Genomic DNA, 27,890 nt, shown 5'->3' with positions numbered 1-27,890 from the left:
GATTTCTGACAGTTCTAGAGAAGCTCACTGGGCTCAGGAAGTCTACCCATACCTGAAGGGGCTCTTGAGGCACCAGCCGCAGGCCTCATCTTACAGTAGCTCGCACAGCAACACCTGTTACCTGCTTCTTGTAGGAGCTTCTGCATGTGGTGCTGTTTGATGAATAAGTGAGACCCTTCTTTCTGAATCAGGTCACATTCACAGGTTGTGGGGGTTAGGGCATGAACTTTTGGGGTGGAGCACCAGTAAACCCACTCCTGCCATCAATATTATCATTACTAGGATCAATATGATTGTTAATGCCATTTAGGGGATCCCTGAGTTCTAGAGAAGGGGAGGGACTCATCTAATGCCGCCAAGCAGGTAGGTAGGTGGGAAAAGCCAGGACTGGACACAGTTCTCCAGACTGATTCTGGTTTCCTGCATTTTGGCGTGTAGCCTCTTGTGCTGGGAACCCAACCTGGGAACAGCCCAGAGTCCAGATGGTGATGGCCCAGAGTGTCTGGGCTCAGGCAATCCCAGACGGTCAGGGGTCAACGAGCGGATGTTGGTGGGGGAACAAATGCATGGCAATGCTCTGTGCCGTGCACCCCCTATGTGCCAGGGGCCGTGTGGCACATCGCATGGCCCTCCTGGACATGGCCAGACTCCCCCCAGCCTCATCACGCAGATAATGACCGGGAGAGCAATGCCAAGAGGCTGAGGGAGCAGCCGAGGCTGGTGACGGTGAGCAGGGGCAGGCCATACCTCAGAGCCCAGGTTCAACGTCTAACACTGCGCGCTACAGCTCACAGCTGGTGTTCTTGACATAAGGCGCGAAGGCCAAAGCCAGGGGCAGGCAGTTGCAGAACAGGACAGGGGCCCAGGCCTCTACTACCGAGCTCACATCTGTTCCATGTCCCGGGGTCGTGGCTTAACACCTGCGTGACATCTCTGCCACACCCAAAATGCCATAAGGTAAGTGCCCCCATGTGGATGGCGGGAGGACACCAGCTTAACTGGCTGGACTCCCCAGAAGGAGGGCACTGGGTGGGATGAGCCCTGGGTGTTACACTATGGGTTGGCAAATTGAATTGAAATAAAATATTAGAAAATGAAAACTCTGCCCAGTTTTTCAAGAAGTTCCCATCTCACTCTCTGAACTCCACTCCCTCAGCGACTCCCTCCTCTTTGAGAAGGTATTTTACAGTGTTGGTCAACCAGAGGTCCTCCTCTGGGGTGGGCGGTGGGGGGGGTGGGGAGACAGTTTTGAAACTGAAAGGAGCCAGCATCTTCTCCCTGACAACCCTGAGCGTCAGTATAATTAAATCCCACACAACAGGGGCACCTGGGTGGCTCAGTGGATGGGCGTCTGCCTTTGGCTCAGGTCGTGATCCCAGGGTCCTGAGATCGAGTCCTGCGTCAGGGTCCCCGCATGCAGCCTGCTTCTCCCTCTGCCTGTGTCTCTGCCTCTGCCTCTGTGTCTCTCGCGAATCAATAAATAAAATCCTTAAAAAATAAAAATAAAAAATAAATCCCAGACAACAGGGGAACGTTCATCTCCCCTCCTCCTTTCCTGGGCTGCACCCATAGGATTGTTGCCTTTCCGGAGGGAAAGAGGCACAACATAGCAGGTCTGAGGCATCAGCAGCTGACAGCTGCCTTGTCTCCACAGGCAGGGAGCAGTAAGACGGAGACAAACATTCCAGCCTGTAGAGGCCGTGCCAGGCCGTCACCAGGAACACAAGCCGGGAGGATGCCTTGATGTAGCAGGAACGCTTTACAGAGGTCAAGGAAACCTAGGTCTGCTCCCAACTTGGCCGTGGCTGGGCTGTGTGACCTTTGCTTAGTCACTTCTTATCTCTGATCTTCAGATGGAAAGTCTATTAAATGCAGATCTCGCAGCAATATACACCAGCAGCCTCTCTGGGCCACTTTGAAGATCAAATGAGCTTCCTCTTCTGAAGTATCAAAGGGACTTTATGTTCATGTTTTCTTTCTGCCACTGGACAGGGAGTTGGTTAAGAGGAGGGGCATGTCTTACTTATCTTTATAGGGTAGTTATAGCTATTGTTAACTAGCCCAAGGTCCCGCACAAGTGGTGAGTATTGATGGCTGGATTTGTAAACTTTGGCTTCCTTGAAGGCTCAGTGTGGCTGGGGAAGAATGGAAGAGGGAGCGGAGACGGTAGGAAAAGAGACAGGTGTCAAGCTGTGAAGGGCTTTACCCGCACTGGCGCTTCCCGGGATTCTGACAGCGAGCTAGTACATCAAACGCTTTTGTAAGTGTTAGTGGGAGGATGGAGCTGTGGCAAGAGCCCAGGGTCTTGAGTCCATCAGTTGTGAACTAGAACTTCTTTGCACCTTACCGCACCCCCACCCCATCCATTTCAGGGTTGTTAGGGTTGCCCAACATTAAAAGTGACCAATGCTGCACTTGGCCCCTATGTGAACTTTAGCAAATATAACTGCTCCTAAATCAGTGGGCAAAGCTGACCTACACGATGAGAGTAGTGACTCTCATCTCAAATGACTGCTATGAAGTTCAAGGCCAGGGCTGCCCAGGAGGAGGGAACTAAGAAATGGTGCCATGGCCAGATTGCACTGAGCCCAGTGTGAAAGCCAATCTGGCTGGAGTCATTTGCTGTCCAAGACTGTGGCGTGCTCTAGCATCCTGTGCCAACATCTGCAGCACTCATGCTCCCAAAGCCACACGAGTCTCCCACGGCCAACGCCATCCGAGTGTCACAAACCACCTGTGAGCTTCCCACCAGCCCTGGCCTACAACAGGGGGCACTTTTTAGGCAGCTTATGTTGGGTGTTTTAATAGAGACGACACCTATGCCATGGGACCAGAGGGTTGAGAAGCTGGTGGACTGGGCTCCAGTCTCTGCTTTGACCCCAAATCTCAAAGGCACTGGGCAAGTCATTCACCGCCACCTGCATAATGAAGAGGTCCTTGGAACTCGGGAAAGCCCATCAATGGATCCCATCAATGGACTAAGAGCCTAACCTAGGATATGCACTGCCATTCGTGAAAGTGAGCTTCTCACTAGGCAGGCCTCTCCTAGAATGCCATGCAAATGGATCCCCTCCTGTAGAATGGCCCGATCCAAACCCAACAGGGATACGCCGAGGTCTAGAAGGTGTCTGCTTTCTGTCCTTGTCCTACCAATGGGAGACAGGGTGACGTGGGGTATCATTTCCCTTCTGAGCCTGTTTACTCACATGAGCCTCAGAGCTTATGTTCCCTAGCTCGTGCCACTTCCCAGCAAACTCAGCTTCCTGACATTTCACCAGAAGCCCAAATCTCATTTACCTCGGGTGCTGCAAGGCTGGTTGGCCTTCCTTCGCTTTGTGGACAGGGACAGACACATTTTCTCGAAACTGGCACGTGAGAAAACGGGGCATTTCCATCCTCCTTAGCAGGGGTAGAGACTCAGAGTCAACACCAGGAGGAATGATTGAGGACATACCTGTGACAGCTGGGAGGCGGCTTATCTCGGGGGACAGTGGTCACCCTGGCCTAGGCAGACAAATACCGGGGACTGCACTCATACAACAGCACAGCTGCTCCCTTCCTGGGCCCCTGCTGCAAGGCGAATCAGGAGTCATATGTCAGCATTCAGTGTGGCATTCATCCTCAGGACTCATAGGGACTGTGCCTTCCCCCGCAGTGGGTGCACCCCCTCATCAGGGTCCCAGGCACCCTATATCTCACCGAGGCAAAACAGCAAGTGAGACCAACAGACAGGAGAATGCCTGCAATCCAAGCTCCTTGGAAGCTGACCATAAGAAAATGCACTTTCCCTGTGAGGCCCACCCCCTTCGAACAGAATCCACTTTCCGAAGCCTAGCATTCAAGTTGCTCCGTCAACAAGTCCTTTGCATAAATTCTCAGTTTAAGCCCAATGTGATTTACTGCAGTTTCATGTTTTTTTGCCCTGTGCTGCAGCCTTAGACTTATACCTCCATACATCTCCATCCTTCTAAATCAGCAGCGGCCTCACCTCCTCCAGGAAGTCTTCTCGGATACTCTTCTGATCTCTCCTTTCTCTGAACTCTTGTAACATTTTCTGTCTATGCCACTCAGCCTTCATGCTTGTGGGTTGCTTCATCACTTTTTGACTGGACTGTTGAACCACCCCCTAACTGGTTTCATCCTGCCTGGACTCCAGCCCTGTGCTCTGCAGAGAGAACTTTCTAAAGCACACTTCCGATGACGTGTCTTCTCTTCAAGCACTTCCCACCGCCTTCAGGATAAAATCCAAATGCCACATCATGCTCCCACCCTTCCCGTGGGGCTACCCACATTCTAGTCACACTGAACTACTTCCCAAGGTTATGTAATGGGGGGGTACCAGAGTTGGGACAAGAACCCAGGTCTTTTGATAACCAGCTGAGGGTTCTTCCCACAGTGCAGCTCCCCCCCCCCGGTCTAAGGCTGGACCAAAGAGAAGGAGATACAGCACTGACCCATGGCCAAAGTGAAAAAGCCAAGTCCTTAGGCCTGATGAGCTTATACTACTATGACAACCAGCCAATCCTTCAGGCAACTGAGTGGGTGAGCACACACCTGAGGCTCCAGGCATAAGCTAGTTCTCCTTTCACAGGTGTGGAAACTGAGGCTTATGGAAGTCAAAGTTCATATCTGGCCTAAAACTCCAGCCAAGATCCTACTTCCACCTTCCATAATGGTTAAGTCCAATAACCCTGTGGTCATCACTACCTTGTGCCTCTGGGTACCTTGCACTCAGTATGACTGATGCTGACCAACAGCCCTTAGACCTTGCTCAGGACTTGATTCTATCCAGGAGCTCCTACTGATGAGCTCCATGAGGTTTCTGCTCTAAGACCACAGCTGTCTTGCTCCTGCAGCCCCTTAGGTGAAAAGATTGTGAAACCAAATGTTGATTTATCAGGAGAGGGAGAAAATTTTACTCTAACTGTTCTGTACTTATCCAAAGAGGTGATCGAAGGCTTCACCAGGCTACTGCTTCCCCATGGCATCTCCCAGTATATCTATTGATGTGGAAGTGGGAATGGGGTGGAAGCACATGGTCCAAAAGAGAGCAAGGGCCCAGTGGCATCCTGAAGCCAGAAGGCACCAGCCAACCAGAGCCAATTATATCTGTCTTCTCCCAACTTCTGGTTCAGGGATGTCTTTTGAGAAGAAACCAGCCATGATGGGAATGAATACTTGAACCATGAAATTGGCAACCACGCCTAATCAGGTTTGTTTTTCCTGGAGAATCAGTTATTAAACATTTACCAGCACACCATTAAATGGATCCATAAGAAGGACGCTGGGTTGGGATGACAGGAGGCTTAAATTATAACTTTAGCTCTTTCCCAGACTCACTGATAGGCAAGTCTTCCCTTCCTGGCCCTCAATTACTTTAGCTATAAAAGGAGAGCAACAAAATCCTTACGTATAACTACGTACACAAAGACAAGGGACATAAGGGTATCTTGGTAAATGTAAAGTCTGCGGACGTATTTGGCTGTCACAACTGGAGTGTGTGTGGTGCTACCGGCATCCAGTGTAGAAGCCTGGGATGCTGCTAAACGTCCCACAGAGCATCGGAGAGTCTCCCACAATAATGACTTAATTTGCCCAAAATGTCAGTAGTGCTGAAGTTGAAAAGCCCCGACCTTAGATATCCAAACACAGTGGCCCATTCAAGTTCCCTAAACACAGTGGCATCCAAGGAGAAAAATTAAGGGGACCTGGGTCAGTCTGCAGGAACCCTAGACAGCCGATGGGTGCGGAACATTGCGAGGCAGGCCACAGCGAGAGAAGACGAGAACAAGACATGGTGCCAGGCACACAGTACATGCTCACTCATGGTTTGTGGGAAAAGCACATGGCTCTGAAACCAGGATGTGCTCTTTCCAGAAAGCTCACACTCCAGTGTGCACAACCGCCCCCCTCCGCAAGGTGATGCCAGGTGGGAGAATGTAACTTATACAATTTCACCTCCTCTGGGAGGGAAATGGTGTCCAGTTCCAGCCCTGGAGACTCCGGTTAGACAAATAATCACCAGTCTGGCAATCGCAGGAGCAGCAGCAGCAGCAGCGGTCAGAAGAGCAACTTGATTAAAGTCGCTTCCTAATAGGAGTTGAAACATCTTGAAAGGTGAGGTTTTCAGGCCTCCTCTGGGGAGGCAATTGTTAAAAACACACAGCAGGCAGCCTTGCCTTCCCCACCTTCAGAAACCACTTTTTTAAGACAATCCTTTTATTCTTTGTACCACGTGGGATGGCAAATGCATTTAGCACAGGCCACCCGAGGCGGAAAGAGCGTTGGGGAAGAACTACTCCAGGCCTACGGCGGCCGCAACCCAAGCAGCCCGGGTGGCATGTCAGCTGTCCCCAGGCCTTGGGGACCAACGCTTAGCCACGAGCCCCTCCTGGAAGTCCCCCAACTCCCTGTCCCAGGCCTGAGACAGGCGGCGGATCTCTCAGGGCCTCGGTGGCAGGACAGAGGACCTCCCTCCGTGCCTCCCCGATGATCTGCATCTGACCACAAACCATCCGACTCACAGAGCCCTTTAATTAAAAGCCCAAGGGTTTCGAGCTAATTCTAGTGGTGGCAGGACCCAGCGGCGTCCCAGGCACCAGAGCTGCGAGCAGAATAATGAGGGTAATTTGGCCCTTCCTGGTCTGTGAATGACAACTCACTCAACTATAAATTAGACTCACAGGATGCCAGAGCTGGAGGCCACCTGGGCAACTGTCTGGCGTCCCCCTGGGCCTTGTGGCCCAGGAGCCCGGGGCGCAGGGACAAGGTGGGCCGCCCCAGGCCCGCTGCCGTTTCGTCCTGACTTTCATTCAGATGCCTTATTTTATTTTATTTTTTTGCCCAAGTGCCCAGAAACTGCTCTTGTTCGGATCTCTGCACTGAACTCTGAGGCTGCTTGGAGCTGAGGAACACGCTGGTTACAATCCAGACACAATTCACAGATGGGAGAACAGCTTCAGGGAAAGAAATTTCAAAACCACTTACTGAGAACCAGCTCTGCCCTTGGCTGAGCACGGCCCTTTCCACCCCTCATCTCTTGTTCATTTCTCACATCCACACCCTGGCAACACGGGTCTCATTAGGCCTGCAATGGACATAAGGCAACCCCGCCTAAGAGAAATAAGAGCCCAGACAAGCTAGTGGTCTATTATTATTATTATTATTATTATTCTGATGCTTATGCCTTCAACAGATTCTTTCTTTCTTTCTTTTTTTTTTTTTTTTTTTTTTTACTTTAAAGTTGTAATCCCTAAAGCAACAATATGAGGCCTTACTTCTTCAGCAATGATAACAATCATTTTGGTATATTTTTAATCATCTGATTCATTGGATTGGAAACTGGACTTTTTCATACTACTAATGCTCAATATTTTTGAATATCCTTTATATACCAAATACTTTATAAAATAATCTCGTTATTGGGGATCCCTGGGTGGCGCAGCGGTTTAGCACCTGCCTTTGGCCCAGGGCACGATCCTGGAGACCCAGGATCGAATCCTGAGTCGGGCTCCCGGTGCATGGAGCCTGCTTCTCCCTCTGCCTGTGTCTCTGCCTCTCTCTCTCTCTCTGTGACTATCATAAATAAATAAAAATTAAAAAAAAATTTAAAAAAATCTCGTTATTAAAAAATAGCTTCATACGACACTCGCCCTCATTTTACTGAGACAGATATGAAGGCTCAGAGCCTTTAGTGATCACATGGATCACCCATTAATGAAAAAAGTGGGATTCTTTTTAGCAGATCTTTTTTTTTTTTTTAAGATTTTATTTATTTATTCATGAGAGACACAGAGAGAGAAAGAGAGAGAGAGGCAGAGACACAGGCAGAGCGAGAAGCAGGCTCCATGCAAGGAGCCTGACATGGGACTCGATCCCAGGTCTCCAGGATCAGGCCCTGGGCTAGAGGTGGCGCTAAACCACTGAGCCACCCGGGCTGCCCTTGAAGTGGGATTCTCATACAGGACTGTCTGAACCCTGTATTCCTTCTATCCTAACGGCCTACTTCTCCCCCAGTGACTTTATTGACTCAGTGCCAGGCCAGACATCACGGATTCTGGAGACCAACCTTCTAAACTGTGTCAGCTGGGCACGTACCAAAGGTCTGGGTCAGTGGAGGTGATAAATGGGACAGTAGTGGTGACCCTCATCTTGGGGTCTGAAAGCAATCACACACAGGAATGGGACACAGGATAGTCACCAAGCCCGGCCTGGTGGGCTGACTCCTTGTTTGGGGTGCATGTAGAGGAACAGTGATAGGGACAAAGAATCCCACAAAGCCCCCCCTCCCCACCCCCATGCAGCCTACGGCTACCTTCCAGAACTTCTTCCACTCTGGAGATGAAGATTCTGAGGGCCAAGTGTGATGCCTCACTCATGTGTGCTAGTGGCTCCTCAGCTCCCGGAAAAGATACATACGTGAAGTGACAATGAAAATACAGTGTGGGGCAGCCCCGGTGGCGCAGCGGTTTAGCGCCGCCTGCAGCCCGGGGTGTGATCCTGGACACCCGGGATAGAGTCCCACGTTGGATTCCCTGCATGGAGCCTGCTTCTCCCTCTGCCTGTGTCTCTGTCTCTCTCTCTCTCTCTGAGTCTCAATAAATAAAGAAAATCTTTAAAAGAAAAGAAAATACAGTGTGGCAGTTGCTGCAATGGGAAGCGTGGGCTGATGTGGAAGGACCAGGAATGGAGGCCTAGCCCACACAGTGGGAATCTGGGGGATTAAGGCTTCACAGGAGGGCCTGCCCCGAGTCTGAAATCCACACAGGACTTAGCATGGACACGAGGAACGTGGGAAGGGAGGGTGCTCAGGCTCAGGTCACTGTGAGACAGTATGTACAGACAGAAGTGATGAGGCTCAGGAAGTAAGGAACTCCACGAGGTTGGGCATGGCTGAAAATGATGGGGTGCAATGGGTGGGAAGCCTGGGCAAAATTTGAGGCAGGGGTTGAGCCAGAAGACAGAGCACTGGCAAAGCCTCATGAAGGAATCTACTCTCCAAATGGGACCTGGATCACAGAGTTCACCTTTCGTTATTTGGCAGTGGCTGGCTGATACCATCAGGTTTGTATTCTATACCCCGCATGCGTGTGTGTGGAGATATGCGTATACTTCGCCACTCTAGTTAACAGTGACCGTAGTCACATCTCCACGCCAGCTTTCATCTCTAAAATGCTAAAAACACGGTGTGCCCACCATATCCCAAAGCATAATAAAGGGAGATATTTAATAAAAGGATTATTAAAGGGACACCTGGGTGGCTCAGCGATTGAGCATCTGCCTTCAGCTCAGGTTATGATCCTGGGTCCTGGGATTGAGTCCCGCATCCAGCTCCCTGAAGGGAGCCTGCTTCTCCCTCTGCCTGTGTCTCTGCCTCTCTCTCTCTGGGTCTCTCATGTATAAATAAATAAAATCTTTTAAAAAAAGGATTATTAAAGATTAAAAAAAGATGAGAAGCCTATGTAAGGAATAGCTTCTCTTGGGCTGTATAAAGGAGAGCTCAGCAATGTAAAACACACACTACCCGCTGGCCCCCCTTCCCCCCGAAAAATGAATTGGGAGGGAGATTACGGGGTGTGGAGCAGAGAAGACCATTTCCTACAGCCACAGGCATTCTTGTCTGGATGCCCTATCAGTCCTGTGCCCAGGGCTTGCATCATGTCCTCAGCGCCTGTGTTCTGAGCTAAAATTTAATCCCTTCGGGAGCTATATGGGAGCAAAAAAGCAAACACCAAACGCTTGCCTTTCCTATTTACCCAGGTGATACCTTCCATTTCAGATAGAAGGATTATTTTCATAAAGCTCTTCTTGAATCTTAGAGAATACACAGGTGGGTGAAGCATATCTGATAGTCAGATGATAAAGGGTGGGTGCTGAAATGCCCAGTTCCTGGGTTTCCCCTTTGTCAGCCCCGGCTCTGTGGGTGTCTGACTCTTGCTGGAATCAGACAAGACAAAGCCAGAGCAGGTTGCCCGCCTGAGTACCTGGATGCAGGGCCAACGTGTGCGGGACAAAAGCTGCCTTCCGAAGAGAACAGAGCAGTTTCCAATCACTGCACAATCACCTTTATTAGCATAACATCTCCTCGTGCATTTTGTAAAAACACTTTCCTTTTCCATCTCAGGAAGAAGGCAGAGACAGAAATTGCTGCCACCGAGGGGGGAAAAATGTCTGTAAAATTTAAACCATGGGGCATTTGTTCAAGACTCTTGGGTAATGATGTCTCTTGATATATAATTCATGATAGCCTTAAAGCTTGGCCTACTTCTGACACAGAGATCATAGATTTTGGAGAAGTCAGGGAGGGGGAGGGAGAAAAAAAGTCACTTTTAAATGGTCCTGCTGTACTTTGCCTTTTGAGTAAAGCCAGACAATATTTTGGACCATTCTTTTCGACCATAAGGGCTTCCCTTAAAAAGCTTTTTATTTTTTTTTTTCCTCTTGTAAATTGAAGAGGCAGCGTATCATCCAGTTTCAGTTTTATCTTCTGTAACACTAGATAAAAGATGAGTCTGAATCCATCTGTTAGCACATACAGGCTGGAAATTGTGTGAAAGCAATCTCTCTCCCTCTCTTTCTCTCTCTCTTTCTCTACCCCCCCCCCCACCGCCTTGCATAAAGGGGGGAAAAATCCACACTTTTAAAAAATTTATCATCAGCAATCCTACCCAATGCCGACCAGATAGCAGCACTTTTATCCTTTTATGGGCAGATTCAGGAGGAAGCCAGCCTTGCCACAAAGGCTCTTCCCCCTACGCTGCCACATGAATTGGGATGCTGGCGCTGGCTGCAGGCCAGCCCCTTCCCCCACAGCCTGGGGTTCTAACCTCACCGAAATCAGTGATGCTCCCCCTGGGTGCCATTACCTGCTCATCTGAGCCCCCTCGAGCTGATGCTGGGAGAATCGCAGAGCAGCCGGAGGGCTTCTGTCCTTTGTACAAAGGCCGTGCTCCTGGGGCTGGGTTTATGGGGAAAACCAGCAGGCAGGCTGCCTGGGCCCCATCTGGGTCACTTGGCATTTCCTATGGCACTGCAGCCGGGGTGGCCCCGTGCATTGCCCTTCCCAGGCTCGAAGAACTGCTTTGCCCAACAATTCGGGAAATGCCGTGTGCAGCTGATCAGACCAGACGCGACAGAAAATCAGAGACTGAAGGCTGGAGGTGGCCTGGATGGGCCCTTGCCAGCACTCATCTCTCACATCTCCAAAATTACCTCCTTAAAGTGCAGGCGTAGAGTCCTGGAATGCAAAGCTCCTTTGTTTCTTAAATGCAGAAACTGTGTTAATCACAGAGTTCCAAAAATAAGCAAGCTTTATGTCATTAATGAGGTGAAGCTCAAGCACACACAGTCCCAATGAGGATGGGGGTGGAAGTGACAAGTATGAGTGACCAGTGACTGCCTAGGCCACTGCACTTCAAAAGGCTCCTGTTGTTTTCAGGGAGGGCCCAGAGCCCCTGCTCCACGCCCAGCACCCTGCATTCTGGAGTGCTATGTCCTGCGGATCCTGCCTCTTCTGTGTCTCACGTCACCCCTCCTCCTGCCTCCCACTGCCGCTGCCCTAATTTAGGTCCTTCTTCTCTTCCTTTCTTCTGGACGGTTCTGCACACGCAGCCAGATGGCTCTTCCTGAAGCAGCGGAGAGATCCCCGCGCCACTCCATGGCTGAAAAGCCTTTAATGATTTCCCCATTGACCAAGACATAAAGCCCAGCCACTAATTTCTAAGACTCTCTTCATCATTCCTGGCCAAAATTCCAGGCCCGGTCTCCCACTTCGGTCTCTCCTTCCCATTTCCTACCCGTCAGCCCACTGTCTCCTTTCCAGCTGTCTCACTGCACACCCTTGCTCGGGTAGTTCCCTCTGTCTGAAATAGCTCTTTCTTCACTCCGCCTTCTCCTTTCCAAATGCTGTTCATCCTTCAAGACCACATTCAAGTCAGCCATGGACTCAATCTTGACCCCCAGGGGAAATTTCTCGTCCTCTGAACTTCCATAATTTTATCCTACCTCAATCACTTCCTAGGGCTATAACAGAGCCCAGACACCGTGTTTTCCTCCCTAGACGGTAAGATATCTAGGGGAAGAAGACTGTGTGGTTGACTTTAACACACTTATTTTCATCTAGATAGGTCCTGGTATGCAAGCGGTGCTCACTAGTGTTGCCTAACTAAATTAATGAGGATGACTACAGGATTGCAGAGGTAAGCTATTTTGTGGGGGCCTGGCTATTTGAACAGATTGTGTCCCTGCCCCGTGTAGAAGTATGTCATGAAGGGGGCACACAGCATGCCCAGGAGGCATTCTGGGTGGGTGGGGCCATAGTGGACCACACCCATGACTTCTAAGAGGCAAAATCCAATGGTCAGTTCTCAACCTTCATCTTTACTAGACCATCATCAATTGTGACACACTTGAGTCATTGTCCATTCCAAAAAGTCTTATTTCCTGGATCCCTAGATCACAGTCTCCTAGTTAACATCTGCTCCTTCTTATTCTCTTTATCTGGTTCCCTGACTTTCTCCCCAAACTCTTCACCTTGGCATTTCCTGGAACTCAGGCCTTCAGCTCTTTCTTCTCTATCGGGAGTCACGCCTTTAGTGACCTCATCCAGTTTCATGGTTTTAAGTATCATCTCTATTTGATGAGTCTCAAATCCATATTTCCAGCTTTGACTTCTCCCTTACTTGCCATAACCACAGCCTACTCAAAATCTCCACTTGGACGCCTACCTCAAATTTATCACAGCCCCAAAGTGAACTCCTCGTCCCCTCTCCCCATGCTGCTCACTCACCCCCAAGCCTTTCTCATCTCAGCTAATGACAATTCCATCCATCCAGTCTCTTAGGACAAAATATTGAGTCATCCTAGCCTCCTCTCTTATTTCACGCCCCACATGCAATCCTTCTGCAAATCCTTCTAGCCTTACCTTTAAAATATATCCAGCATAGATCAAAATGTATTCCCTTTACACTTTGCTCTATTTTTTTCCATTGCTTTTTTTACCCTGCTAATATGCTAGAAGGTAATAAATAACACTTTATTACCTTTCTCTGATTTATTATTATTATTATTATTCCATTATTATCACATTTTCCCCTTACTGGTGTAGCTAATCCCTAGAGCCTAGAACTATGCATGGCACAAAGTAGATATTCAGTAAATAGTTGTCCAATGCTGGAATGGATGACTTTAGCTGATGATCTCTGAACTGTAGTTTAAAAAAATAAATAAATAGCATTTAGCCACTGAGCAAGGCAGGGGAAATGTAAGAAGCAAGGGCCTAGAGATACAACCTTCTTCAACGTCTTAAGACAGCAGTACCCCAAAAGCCTGCCCAAATTATATAAAACCACTGAAGGAGCAGTTGTGAACAGTTCCCAATTTGTCCAGACCAGTGAAGGAAAGGTTCAAGGAATTTCAATGAATAATTATGCTTTTACATAAAAAATATATATGGTAAAAATGAAACAAAACACACCCAAGTTGGTAAATAATTGTGTGTAAACATCCCCTCTGCAATTTTATTTACCTCACACATTTTCTACATATTTTTCCCCCTCAGATACTACAAAGAGAGTAACTTCCGGTTCTGTCTATATTCACCTACAATTCAACATCCTGTGAGCATTTTCTGGACCAGGCCCATGTCAATCTTACTCCCTGTCATTCCCTCAGTCTCCACTCTCCTAGACATAGTGTTTTCAAAGTATTTATTTGATCAATGAAGGCAAGAGTAAATGCCTTATGAATGTCTCCTGGCTGGACCAGTGCCACGATATAAGAAAATATTCTGAGAAACTACTCTCCACCAGACTCGTCCTTGAGGCAGAAAATGCATTAGCCCTCACTTGCCCCCAGCACCTAGCAGCGTGGCCGGCTTGCAGCAGACATTTGATGGATTTGATGGCTAAAATCAAGTTCGTCTACATGAAGGACTGAAGTGGTAAAGAGTGCTGACAACATCCCTCTTGTTGACTCTCTGTGCCAGCGTCTCATCGCTCTCTGCTCTGTTGCTATGATCTGACCCAATGTAGAGAGCAGGCCTCGGGTGAGCGGAATGCTCCACACAGCTTCCATGTCCACCTGTCCCAAAGAGAGGCTATGATGGGAACCAGTCCCTTCAGTGAACCAGCTGAGTCACAGACACCTCAGTGTTTGCATCCAGAAAAAGGACATCTCCATAGGCTGTGATGAGGATTTGCAAAACCCTTTGAAGGCTGATCTCATTGATTTTAGCCTCGGGTGACCATTTCTTCTGTGGGCGCTCCCTGCCGTGTACCCCAGTGAGCTGGAGCTTATCATGCTATTCAAGAGGCATCTGTCAAGCGGGTGCTGGGGCTTAACTACTGTTCTCTATCAAAAGACTCCTCTAAGCATGATTTCTTCGCAGATGTTTGTGAAGAGACATGCCATTACCAAACTCAGAAGCATGATTAGGGGCTTTGGGCTCTGATTAGGGTCAGGAATTAACTGGGCCAGAGAATCAACTTCCTTGGAGGCCACACTTAGATAATCACATACAAGATGAATCCCGCATCGCTGGGCATGCTTTCTTCTACTTTTCGAGGGTCTTTACCATGGAAGGGGTCAATTATTGCTATGGGAAAAAAGAAAGCAGAGCCAAAAACTAAAGCAGGGTATTCACTGCCCTGCCACCTGCACACACACACAACACACACGCACATAACACATGCACAGGAAGCTGTGGCCACCAGGCTTCCCCGAGACCCAACAGCTGATTGGATTTACCTCCTAAATGCAAGGCTTATCAAGGAAACAGACAAACATCAAAATGAAAAGGCACAAATTCCCATTTTCATTGTGGTAGAAACCAGGGGAGCAAGACATTCTTGCATCTGAAAGGCACATTTCAATAGAACTTGCAGACCTTCCAGGGGACAAGGGGAGAACACATCCCTGAAAGCAAACATTCTTTTCATTTTTCTCCAGTAGGAGGGTACTTTTTGACCAGTAACAAAAATCACACATGACTACGTCCAGCATTTATTTGCCTCCAGGTTAATTAGCTAATTTCTTCTTGGCTTGTATATTTATTCAACAAACAGCTAAGGTCAGAGGGACACATCCTGGGCTGGTGTAAAGGGTGTGGGACTTGAAGCTAGAGATTTTGGCCTCAACTAAAACCATCTTGAATAGGTAACTTTGCTCTTCGAACCTCTTCCTTGTCTCATAAAATGAAGCTAATGTGCCCCGCCCACCTCACAGGGCTGCTGAGGGTGAAACGAGCTCCTGTGACAACAGATTGTGTGCAGTATCTGATATTCAAGAGGTCCTTCTCAAAATATGCTGAATCCGAATCAAATGCCTGTCTCATGAGCCACATGCCCTCCTCTCAAAGCAGCTGTATTATTGAAAAGGAAGATGGTATACATTCACCTATGACTCCAATATAAAGGAGAAAGTAGTGAAAGCTCTCTGATATCACAAAAAGAACACTCTAGAGGGTCAGAAAAAGCAGAGATGATTTACAGCCAAGGACATCAGTGGACGCCTCTGGCAGAAGGGACATTTGATGTAGGAGCATGCCATAGTTTACATTTCAGGTTATGGAGGGATGGATTATTCATTTATCTTTTAATACATAGAAAAGTCCAAGCTATTATGCTTGCTAACTTGGAGGGTATAAGAAAAGAAGGAAACGTGACAAAGATTCTGTCCCTAGACGATAGATAACCTAGTGGGGAAGAGATCATGTGTGTATACATGTGCACACACAGACGTCATCCATCTTTGACAATTTGTGACAAATGATTAATGAATAATTCAGAAATCTGGAGCCATGCAGTGAACCAACGGTGTGCAGATGATCTCAAGCTGTAACCAGTTAGCTCCAGCTTTTCCCACTCTGGGCATCAGTATTCCCATCTGTAAAATAGATGGCTTGGGCTAAATCAAGACATTTTTCAACCATGTGGCAAAGATGAGCTAATGCATGCCCACAGTCATGGGAGATAGCAAGTGGGCTCAGTGTGGCCAAAACCCCCACTGGCCACTGCTCTGTGGCCACAATCAGCTTCAGCATTTCCTCCGTGTGCTGTACAAATAGTACCATTTTCCATGTGACGGTGACATAGAGCATGTTAGAAAATCCCTAGCCCAGATGATCTCAGAGAACCCTGCCTGTTCCATCAGCCTGTCAAGTGGAGCTTGAATGTTGGCCTGAAAATGAAGGGCATTTGAATTGGTTAAAAGCAGTCTGAGGAATCTAGAGAAGCTGGTCCACGTAAGGGGAGAGAGCTCTGAGCATGGTCCTGGCAAAGGAGCTCAGGCCTCCCTGCAAGGCACACCTACTGTTGAAGCTTCCTCATTCCAACTTTCAATTTTCTTTCATTGTATTCATATTGATAAAAAAAGGTCTCTGTGATAGTGTCCTGTGTCAATCAGTTGGGACATGGCGTGCCGAAATGCCTGGGCATTCTGACTATGTCTTTGAGGGTGTCTCTGCACAAGATCAACTTTAAAAAAAATATTTTATTTTACTTAAATTCAACTAATTACCATAGAGTGTATTTGAATCAGTATGTTGAATGAAGCAGATGCCCTCCCAAATGTGGGTGGGCCCCATCCAATCCCTTAAAGGCCTAAACAGAACACAGGGCAGAGTAAAGGAGAACTTGCATTCTCTATCCATCTGTCTTTGAGCTAGCACATGAGTCTCCTGCCTTCGGGAAGAGCCATCAGCTCTCCTGGTTTTCAGGCCTTTGGATTTGGACTAGAACTATACCAGCAGCACTTCTGGGTCTCCAGCTAGCCAACTGCAGATCCTGGACCTCTTGGTCATGCATGTGTATCTCCTATCAGTTCTGTTTCTCTGGAAACACACTAACCCATACCAGGTAACAGAGGATGTGTTAATTTGCTGAAGCTATGAAACCACCGCTGACATAATCTCCCTTCCAAAAAGATGTGTTGTGGCCATTAACTGCGTTAATGCAAATTAGAGAGTAGAAATTGAGCTTTCCTCCATCATCATAGTTGATACGATGCAGAGAAATGAACAACTATATTCAGATCCTAAATACAGCTGACCCTTGAACAAGAGGGGTTTGAACTGTGCAAATACAGGACAGTACTGTACATGTATTTTCTCTTCCTTAGGATTTTCTCAATAACATTTTCTTTTCTCTAGCTTGCTTTATTGGAAGTCTACAGTATATAAAACATAACATACAAAATATGTGCTATTTATGTTACTGGTAAGGCTCCTAACCGGTAAGCTATTTGTAGTTAAGGTTTTGGGGAGTCAAAGTTCTACAGGGATTTGTAACTACTCAGGGGAGTTTCTAACCCCCACGTTGTTCGAGGTCAATTTTAATTAGCAAATATCTAAATTTGAAGCTGGTTTGGGATATGTTCTGAAATGCAAAAGACCTTGTCTCAGTGCTGGTTTGGTCATTTGTGATCAACCTGATTACAGACAAGCACCTCAGTTTTCTCAGCTGCTCCAACTACTCTTGCAGAATTACTAAAATAATCTTTTTAATCTGAGACCCAGCTCAGAGCTTAGTGTACACTGAGTGCTCAGTAAATGTTAAAAACCCATTCAGCAAGGTCCTTCAGGTCCTGCCCAGCTTCCACTTCTTTTACCACTCTGGCTTAATTTACTACCTCAGGCATCCCACCAACCTCTTCTCCTGTCTTTGAATCAGTAAAACACCCTCACTTTCTTTTCCTTATGCCTTGTACAGTCCACCTCTCTCTGCAGATGCTGACAAAGCTCATCTCCCACTTCTTTCAGGAAGAAACCACTGCATGGTTGCAGGGTGGGCCCTCTGTATAGGTGACCATCTCTCCTAAACACTAAAACCACCCTCACAATACACACTTTGAACCAAAGTAGAAAGGTTTTCATAAACACAAATCCTTCCTCCCTTTGGCCCAAGCAGCTAGGGCCAAAGTACCCTCAAAAAGTTTGATAGGGGGCACCTGGGTGGCTCAGGGGATGAGCATCTGCCTACGGCTCAGGTCATGATCCCAGGATCGAGTCCCACATCAGGCTCCAAGCAGGGAGCCTGGTTCTCCCTCTGCCTATGTCTCTGCCTCTCTCTGTGTGTCTCATAAATAAATAAAATCTTAAAAAAAAAAGTTTGATGTGATCCTCATGCACCTGACCACTACCCTGTGCAATGCCAAGACCACATACTCCAGGTCACCCACATCTGCTTTCGGGTTTAAGTCGTGGCCCCTCCATTCATCAGCTATCATACCCTGAGCCAAGTGCTCACATGAGCCTCTGAGCTTTAGTTCCCTAGTCCATAAAATGGGCATAAATAATAAGGCATAATTTTCAGAGCTGTTGTGAAGAGTAAGGGAGACAATGGAGGTGGGAATCAATCTGGAAACCAGTGTCCATGCACCACTGAATGACACACATCAGAGCTGTACACAGAGCAGCCTACCCCACTAATGCTATCAGAAGGGAAAAATGATTAAAATGTAAATAAGGCCTATATTTCCATTATTCCTAAAACACAGCATTCTAAATGAGCTGTTTTCATTTGCTATTAATACCTGTTAATCCTGGTGACAGGAGGGTTAGATGTTGAAATGGATTTTGAAATTTCTGGATGCTCAGGATGAGATTATTTAAATTTAATGCCTAGGAGGAGAGGTAAATCTCAATTACAGACTAAAAAGCAGAAAGACATTTCATTTTTTTCAAGTTCATAATAGACTACACACTGGCCTCTTAGAACTCTGTCCACTCAGGGTCTTGGAAGGAAAGAGATGGTGATGGCTTGGAAGGACCCTCAGATGATCTTATGTGCGTAGGTGCCTCCTACTGTGTGGAGGGGTACCTGCCTGCATTTCATATGGAACCCTCTCACCTGAAACCAGCTCTGAGCATGTTTCTGGAGCTGCACTTCACATGCAGAGGCCCCATACCTTTGACAGACGGGGTGGGCACTGCCTACCCAGGCCATGAGCCCGAGACAAAGATGAACATCCCCGTGGATGTCCCTCCTGTCTCAAATGAGCATTGCTTTGGAAAGCCTTGCTCGAGTCACCAACACAGCAATCTGAGGCCCAGAGCTGGAACTGACTAGAAGTCTTGCCCAAACAGGAAGCCTAGAGGGCCTTCCCTGTCTGCCGAGGCTCGGGTACAGGAGTGATGAGGGCCTTGAACCCGAGGACTTTTCCAGTCTTTGCACCATGTCATGAGGTTGTTCAAGACAGGAGCACAGCCACATCTACTGTAGGGACCTCCATTCCTGGGTGCCCATCTCTGTCCCTTAGTCCATATGATTCCACATCCCAGCCGCAACCCGAGACCTCATTTCTGCTTTTGCTCTCTCTTCGGTGCCAAGGCTGGACAGAACTCTTCATTGAAATGGATCGTGAATGCAAGCACTCACTATTGCTAAGCATGCCTCCAAACCCTCCACACGTACCACCTCATTAACTCCTCACAGCACCCCAGGAGGAAGATGCTACTATCATCCACACTCTGCAGATGTGAACAATGAGACACAGAGAAGCCGAGTAATTAGCCCAAGATCACACAGCTGGTGAGCGGAGCAGGGGCCCATGCCCACAGCCCAGCCTTTGGCCCTGCCCTCACATCTTGGCATCTTGGTTTTCTTTTCTCTGAATTTAAGAGGCTCCCAGCAAGGCAGGTTAGGAACAACAACAAAAGATAGGAAGGATAATACGTGCTCTGGAAAGCCCCAGAGAAAGACGCAACAATGGTCAATAGCACTGCTATTATTGCTCCTGACAAGGGCAGAGATCATCAACACTGCTGGGGACCTTGAGTTATGTTTGCACGAGAGTTCTCTGATGTAATGACATGAGTTCCAACATAAAGGAAGACAAGGCTTCAAGAGATGTGATTAGGTTCGAATTTAAGAACTATACGGGTAAACCTGTTTATCTAGTGCACAGTTAAAATCCGTGCTTTGCCAAATCTTCTAATCTTAAATAGACTGTGGAAACTTTAATTATATTTGGCTTTTGGGCTCCCAGAGAATTAGAGCAGCTGTGACCTCATGCAGTTATTCAGGACACCTAGTATTTATTGTTACCTACTATTTCCCAGACATGGTGCTAGGTTTTACCCCCAGCAGATAGCGGTAAATGATATAAAACTTCCTCTATCCTGGAACACTTTCTTCTCATGTAATCAAATGTTGGCTAGGTCGGCATATAACAGTTAACTAAAATATCACCACAAAATAGCAGCCTCATATTATTTTACTAAGCACCTAACATTCCCATCTTTTTGCATAGTTTTATAAGGTATAGGTTAGGCTGCATCGTCTTCTCAACTGTAAAAAGATTATTACTGCCTTTCTGGTTGCCATGTGACTTGCACGTCTGACCTCCCCTCCCACAGAGGGGGACATGATAGAGGGCTTGGCCATTTGCCCCGTTTAGCAAATAGAATAAGTAGAATAAAGGAGAAGCTTCAAGAAGCATCTCAAGTTTCTGCGTCCTTGCTAACTCTCTTCCCTCTGTCATGAGCATAACATGCTCCCAGAAGCACTTGTCCCCTCAGCCCGGATGCCAGGATAAGAAATGCAGAACAAGACCACAGAAGCTAATCTGCAGTCCCTGACATGTGACATAAAAGAGACGCTTGTTGCTATAGCCACTGAAATTTGAAGACTATTTCTTATAGCAGCAAAGCTGACTAATATACCACATTATCACACACAAAATCATTTCATATCCATAGGTAGTATGCTGAGGACATACTACCAATGGATATAAAAAAGGAATTATGTCCGTTGGATGGATGAAGTCCCTAAGACCTAACTACAAGTGGTTATGGGATGGGCCCAGAATCAAACAGCAATGAGATGAAGACATTAGAAAGCAATCATAGGTGTTATCGTCACCAAACAGCAACGAGATGAAGACACTAGAAAGACAATCATCGCTCTTATCGTCGCCAAGTGTGATTAAAAACAGGACTGGGGGCAGCCCCAGTGGCCTAGCGGTTTAGTGCCGCCTTCAGCCCGGGGCCTGATCCTGGGATCGAGTCCCGCGTCGGGCTCCCTGCATGGAGCCTGCTTCTCCCTCTGCCTGTGTCTCTGTCTCTCTGTCTCTCTCTCTCTCTCTCTCTCTCTCTCTCTGTGTGTGTTTGTGTGTGTGTGTCTCTCATGAATAATAAAACCTTAAAAAAAAAACAGGACTGACACATATTTAGTGTAAAAATCTCTTTTGCAAACTGCAGATTGATTAAAACACTAGCAAACTACACAGGTTTGTTTCCCTGGTTTCTGGGCCATTAGCTGAGATCAGGGATGATATAGTCCAAACACAAGAGATCTATCATGAAAGAAATGCAGAACCAAAGGACTGAGCTTCCATCTGCATTGAACTGAGCCGGCGGTGGGGGGGGGCTCTTCTCAGCTCTTTTGCCCTGTGGCTCAGGGGCTCCACGTGGTCATACTGAAACTTTGCACGGACAGTGGCTGTTCTCTGGCCCTAGCAAGGCTTCCTGAGCTCCCAGAGTAGCCCTGCAGCAGCTCTATGTCACATATCCCCAGGATGCCCATCACATGCCTGAAGCCAGCACTGGGAACAGTGTGTCATTTTACCAGGAAATAAGACCATAAAGAAACCCCGACCTTAAAACCTTGGCAGGGAGGTCATAATTCAGGACAGAGGCTCACAGGATCTGTGTGGAGTGACTAATTCAATTTTCTTACTCCTATTGTTTTAAATCCAAGCCCATTGTTCTCTGTCTTTGCTTGATTCTCTTCTTTCCCTCTTATTTTCACTTTTCAGAAATGCTCCTTTCAACAGGAGCGGGTGAGTCACCTTCATTATTGATTTAGACACATTTCAGGCCGGTTTTATGCTCTCGGTCCCAGCTTACTGACATATATGGACGGCATCCCGCCACAGCTGATCTTTTCACCAGAAGGCGCAGTTTTCAGCAGCTATATTTGGGGGTCTGAGAGAGTTGGCACCCTGCATGCTGCTTTTCATTCACACTATTGGTTTCCTACCCTGACCCAAGCGAGGCTGACTTCTGACACCTCCCTCTGCGCTCTCTACCCACAGATGCTATTTTCATATAGCACCCAGGGCTTCTGAGATCCTGAGTGACCCTCCTGGCCTTTTTCTTTCTTTAATATCATAGCCACCAAAAACACAATCGGCCCTGTAGCACTCAGGTACACATATACACATGTACGTTTTGAAAGTTTTGCACCGGATTGCAGAAACCAGACACTAACATAATGTCAGGAAAAGTCATTCTGAAAGCTGGAAGAAAACCCATACAGGCAGCCAGAGACATACCAAGAGAAGCAAAGTTTGTAACGATTGAGTTGTGGACCCACGTTGGACTACATCCAAACCTCTCACAGGTACCACATTGCTGCCTCCCAGGCAGGTGAGCAACACTTGCCATTTGCAGAGAGCTCTTGTTTTCAGAGTTTGGTGATGTTCCTAATATCCCCGAGAGGGAGAGCTGCAAGTAAAGAGGGTCCACTCCACCGGCGGGGAGGAGTTGACAGTCTGGCAAGGCTGTGACTTGCTTTAAATAGGTCATTGGTTGGTACAGAACTAACTCCCCATTCTAATGCCAGGTACTGTGAATTTGTATTCCCCCACTTTTAGACATTTGCAACATGCATCTGAGGCCTGGACGTTCAAGTGGTCTTATCTCAAGTGCCCCGATGTATGGTTCTAGAAGTCCCTGTAGAATGGAAGCTCCATGAGGGCATGTTGATCTAGTTACATTAGCACCTGGCACAGTGCCTGCACACAGTCCATTCTCAAAAAAAAAAAAAAAAAAAGAGTTGTTGAATAATTACAAGACAAACTTTTTCCCCTACTTTATCACTTTTAAACAAACCCACCACCTGACATACCAGCCCTAAAGGAATTACTGTCCTCTCCAACTCTCATTAATGAACACTCCGCAGTGTTATACATATATCATACACAGTTTGACGCATTCATATCTCTCATTGAAAATCCAATTTCATCACTGCCTTGTACAGATTTCCCAATGGTTTCCCACAGATTTCAGGATGCCCGGGTTCAATTCCCACTCCCCCAGGCTCCCTTGCTTTGACCCTACTGAGCTACTAGGACCAAGTGCTATGAGTTGGGCCAAGTTGCTCTACGTCTCCTTTGTCTTGAGAATGCAGGATTCCAATTGGGAGCAGACATGAAGGTCTCTGATGTTAGCACCTCACCGGAGGCCACATGCTTTGGCCTTTTCTCCTAACCCATCTGCTTTACACATGTTCCTTCCCCACCTCAGAAGCAGCACAAGCCTCTCAGAGACCAGTGTTCCACTCTGTGAGGGAAAACGCCCTACCAGGGAAAATGCACTTTTTTTTTCCAGAAAGGTCTCCAGAGACAAGGCCTTCCAGGTCCCTGGGGATCCCCCCTCCCCAGCTCTCCACTGAGAAGCAGTAAGTGGAAAGTCCTGGCTGGTCTCCTGACACGCTTTGAGGGTTTCTCGAGAGCCTCCTTGTTCCAGCCTGTGGTCAGTTTTTGTAAACACCAGACCCCGGCAGGGAACTGGGCTGTCCTGCTAATCCCTGGGGATTTCTGGTGAGGTCTTCTTCCTCCTGACTCAGTTAACACCCTCCTCTCTGCAACTTTCACTTCCAGCTTTTTCCTGGCACCTTATTCTCTCCCTAGCGAGTCCATCCGTTTGATGGCTGGCCAAAAAGGAACTAGCTAATTGGAGTTTAGAAGTGGCATTCCTTCAAAATAACCACTTTTTTTTTTTTTATCAAAAAGAATCACAAATAGTCTTTAATGAGAACACTTGGCCTTAAAAAAAGAAGAAGAAAAGGAGTGAGGTTATAAATGCTGCACTCTTCCTCTCCCCTAGGCCTGGGCTGGCATCTGGGGATGTGAAAATCAAAGAGGAGTGCCCTTTCCCCCCAGGGTGCACAGACCAGTGTGGGGACAGATCAGGGGAAGAGGTGACCACACAAATACAGTGCAGGCTCTCAGTTAGAGGGAACAGCAGGAAAACACTGAAGTCACAGAGGCCAGCCCTGGACTGTCGCCCTGACATCTCTACCTGCCACCACCCACCCACCTACTCTGCTACAACCCTTGGCCTCCTTGTTGCTCCTCCAGTGAGCTAGGTACATCTACTCTTCTTGCTCTCTCCCTGGAGTGTGCCTTCCATTGCAAGTTACGTGGTTCATCCTCTCACTTCCTACAGACCTTCCCTCATCCCCACTCTTCATGAGGACTTCCCTGACCACCCAACTTCAACTCTTCCCCCTATTCACCCCTCACTCTATACACCATCTTTGCTTCATTTTTCTTCGTGGAACATATGATATCTGATATATATAAATCTTACTTGTTTACATGCTTATGGCCCATCTTTCCCCAATAGAATAAAGTTTCATGGCAGCAAGGGGTTTTGTCTGTTTGCTTCCCCTGCTGAATCTCCAGAAACTGACAGAGAAGTTCCCATTTATTGTGAGTGCTCAATAAATATTTGTTGAATAAGTAGATGGATGGATGGATGATGAGTGGATGGATAGATGACGAATGGATGCATGGATGGATAGGTGATGGATAGATGGATGGACGGACGGATGGATGGATGGATGGATTTGGCAAGGAGTTGGGGGATGTATCCAGGAGAGGGTAATACCAGAACTGAATCTCAAAGGATCATTTGGGTAAACAAAAAGCATTTCAGAAAGAGAATGCCTAGCCTATGCATGATCTTGGGTAAATCATATCACCACTTTCTTCTCTGTAATATGAAGCTAATGCATAATATTAGCAAGTGTGTGATGAGCAAGGAAAGTGAAACAGAACTTTCAGACTAACTAAAGTGAGCTAAGAGTGGTACAGGCTAATGCAAGATGGGAAAAAGATAAGAGGAACGATGCCTTTCTCCACAACCACCAAATCAAGTTCCAACCGCAGCAGAGACTGAGGAAGCCAGGCACAATGAGGGTGTTAGTTGGGTGGGTCAGCTGAACTTGATCTTGCGGTTTAACAAGCAGTACTTCGGTCCTAGGCCAAGAGCAAAATCCCAAGCACACTATATAACTGCATTCTAAATTGCTAATTCACAAAGCAAACCACCACTTTTCATCTTCTATTTGCCTTTGTGTTAATAACTGCATCTCCCTGAGTCTTAGTTTTGCCCCTTGTAAAATAAAAGTCCACAGCATCTCCTACTAAATGACACATAAAAGCTTCTAGAACAGTGTCTGTTACTTTGGAAGTGCAGAGTAAAAGTCTGCTATATGGAAATACAGTGATTTCATGAAGTTTACATTAAAGTCGGGAGAGCCATGGGACTCCATTCTGGAAAAAGGCAAAGAACTCCAGCTAAGATTGTATTTTCTGAGGCTTAAGTAGATAGTATTTTCCTAAAAAAATAAGCTTGTGGTCTGGAAGCAGTGTGAACTCTGTGGTGTGGGAAAGTGTAGGACTTTGAGGGCCAAGCAGAGTTGAGCCAAAATCCTGGTGCCCCATTTTCAATCCTATGTCTCCAAGCAAGTTTTTAAAATTCTCTTGACTTGGGGCACCTAGGTGGCTCAGTCAGTTAAGTGTCTACCTTTGGCTTGGGTCATGCCCCCAGGGTCCTGGGATCAAGCCCTGTGTCAGGCTCCCTGCTCAGTGGGGAGTCTGCTTTTCCTTCTCCCTCTGCCACTCCTCCTGCTTGTGCTCTCTCTCTCTGTCAAATAAACAAAATATTTATTTTTATTTTTATTTATTTTTGTTTTTAAACAAAATATTCTTTAAAAATTTTCTTGACTTCATTGTCTTTATCTTCCAAAGAGAAAGAAATAGATTTACCTTGCAAGGTTGTCCGTGGGGTGAGAAATGTATACAAACAGACTAGCAAAATGGAATTACTAGGTGCTCAATGCATGCTGAAGAGTGTTATTCGTTGCTACTAACATACTTGAATATTTGAGTGTACTTTGCAAAATGAGGGGCCCTCTAAGTCCTGGGTAATAAAAATAATTCATGTGCCTATACCATGAAATATCAGAAACACTGTAGCTATTTTTGTTTATACGAGCTACTCAGAGTATTTCCTCAAGTTGAGGTTGAACAGATAAATTTATACAACCCACAACCTCACTAGCAGTTACCAAGTGCACAGCACAAAAGGGAGGAAGAAGGATGGGGTCTTGACACAGTGGTTTATTTTATTTTATTTTATTTTTTACAAGATTTTATTTTTTATTTATTCAAGAGAGATACACAGAAAGAGAGGCAGAGACATAGGCAGGAGAAGCAGGCTCCCTGTGGGGAGCCCGATGTGGGACTCAATCCCAGGACCCCAGGATCAGGACTTGAGCCAAATGCAGATGCCCAACCACTGAGCCACTCAGGTGCCCTGACACAGTGGTTGAAAAGAAGGAAAAAATAGGAGCTATGCATGTAGCACTTCATGGATGCAGGCACGGGCTTACACACTTGCCCCCAGGCACAAGGGAGGAAAGCCCGCCTGGGGACCACTGCAGGCCAGAGTCAGGCAACCCTCTCTCCTGGAAGGCCTTGGGCCCAGAGTCTGGGCCCAGCCTTCCCTCATGTACCCCAGGAATTGCTTTCCACGTCATCTAGGGAAACCTGCTCATTAGACATGGACTGGAATCCAGAGAGGCAGGATGATTACAAAAGGTTAGGGGGTCAGTGGCAGACCTCAGTTCCCCAGGGACTCCCAAGGCAGTGCTTCCTCCACATCCCACTAGGTCTTTCTGCTCCTTGGAAGCTTAGGAAGCAAAACAGAACCAGGATCCCTAGCTCCCTACTTCTGTTCATTCTTCCCCACTCCCCTCCAGGCTCCCAACCTGGCATGAGAGGACCCGACTATCCACATTCCCCAGGGAGAAGGAAGTCAGCAGAGTTTCTCTCTTTCCCTCTCATTCTTTTTTTTTTCCTGTTTTAAAGATTTCATTTATTTATTCATGAGAGACACACACAGAGAGAGAGAGAGAGGCAGAGACACAGGCAGAGGGAAAAGCAGGCTCCATGCAGGGAGCCGGACATGGGACTCGATCCTCTGTCTCCAGGATCACGCCCTGGGCTGAAGGTGGCACTAAACCGCTGAGCCACCCGGGCTGCCCTTTCCCTCTCATTCTCAACCTTTTCCTAGGTCCCCCAAATGGCTATTAAATAAGACTGAATATTTCCCTAGTCCTTTACTTTTTAAAAACTGCTATTAGGTTTTACTTTCATTTATTTTTATGATTTAAAGTAATATGTTCAAACGGTTTGAGTGGTTTCAAGTATGTCTAGAATAAGATTTGACAGAATTCTGCATTTCCCAAGCAAAAGGATTAGATATTTCTCCCTAAGAAACATAATTTAGTCACTTCCCTGCTAGGGAAGCTCAGAGTTGCCAGATCTCAGTGGTCTCTGGGCCTGGAAACACAAAAGGTCCCTCAGCCCTGCGGGAGCACCCCAGAGGGTCAGTCCCCCAGGGAGCTACACAGAAACCAGGGCTCAGGTTGAGGCAGAGCCTTCCTTGTTCAGGGAGCACCTGGCAGGGGGCTCAGGCCTCGGCGGCACCTCCCAGAATCTGAAAGGACTCCCTAACACATGCATGCACCTGCACACACACATGCACACACGAACACACATTCACACACCGCACCGCACATATGTCTACCTACCTTGGACACAATCACACTCACACACACAGAAGAGTCCAGGCGACTCTCATCTATAACACCATCCTTCCCCAGAGGCACCCCCAAATTGGTGTGCCCTGGTGTCCGGCACCTCCACCGCTCCCCAGTGGCTCCCACGGTCTGCACAAAGGGCCCCAGGATGCTAAAATGCAAGGTCACTTCTCCACTGTGGAGACCCTCTGTCCTGAGTCAGGAGTCACTGCTAAGTGACAGGATCAGGGTGAGCGCTCAGAGCGAGAGCTACTGACTCCCTTAATGGTGCCAGAT

General features: G+C 47.4%; 1 protein-coding gene across 5 annotated transcripts in view; it reads right to left on the bottom strand.

The window, feature by feature from the left end:
• The window catches only part of CYRIA (CYFIP related Rac1 interactor A), a 103,360-nt gene that overhangs the window by 66,036 nt on the left and 9,434 nt on the right, over positions 1-27,890 (bottom strand). For 2 of the 5 annotated variants that reach the window (XM_041756015.1, XM_041756018.1), the window contains exon 2: positions 3,455-3,570. The exons of 2 other annotated variants lie outside the window; for them this stretch is intronic. The gene's annotated coding sequence lies outside the window, so the exon portion shown is untranslated. Of the gene's footprint in view, positions 1-3,454; positions 3,571-10,865; positions 10,958-27,890 lie in introns of those variants that run through there. One more of the 5 variants, XM_041756017.1, reaches the window with a different exon arrangement.

Source organism: Vulpes lagopus, chromosome 5 (genome assembly GCF_018345385.1).
Source record: "Vulpes lagopus strain Blue_001 chromosome 5, ASM1834538v1, whole genome shotgun sequence".
Lineage (NCBI taxonomy): Eukaryota > Metazoa > Chordata > Mammalia > Carnivora > Canidae > Vulpes > Vulpes lagopus.
The sequence above is the reverse complement of the archived record's forward strand: the minus strand, read 5'-3'. Positions and strand labels throughout refer to the sequence as shown.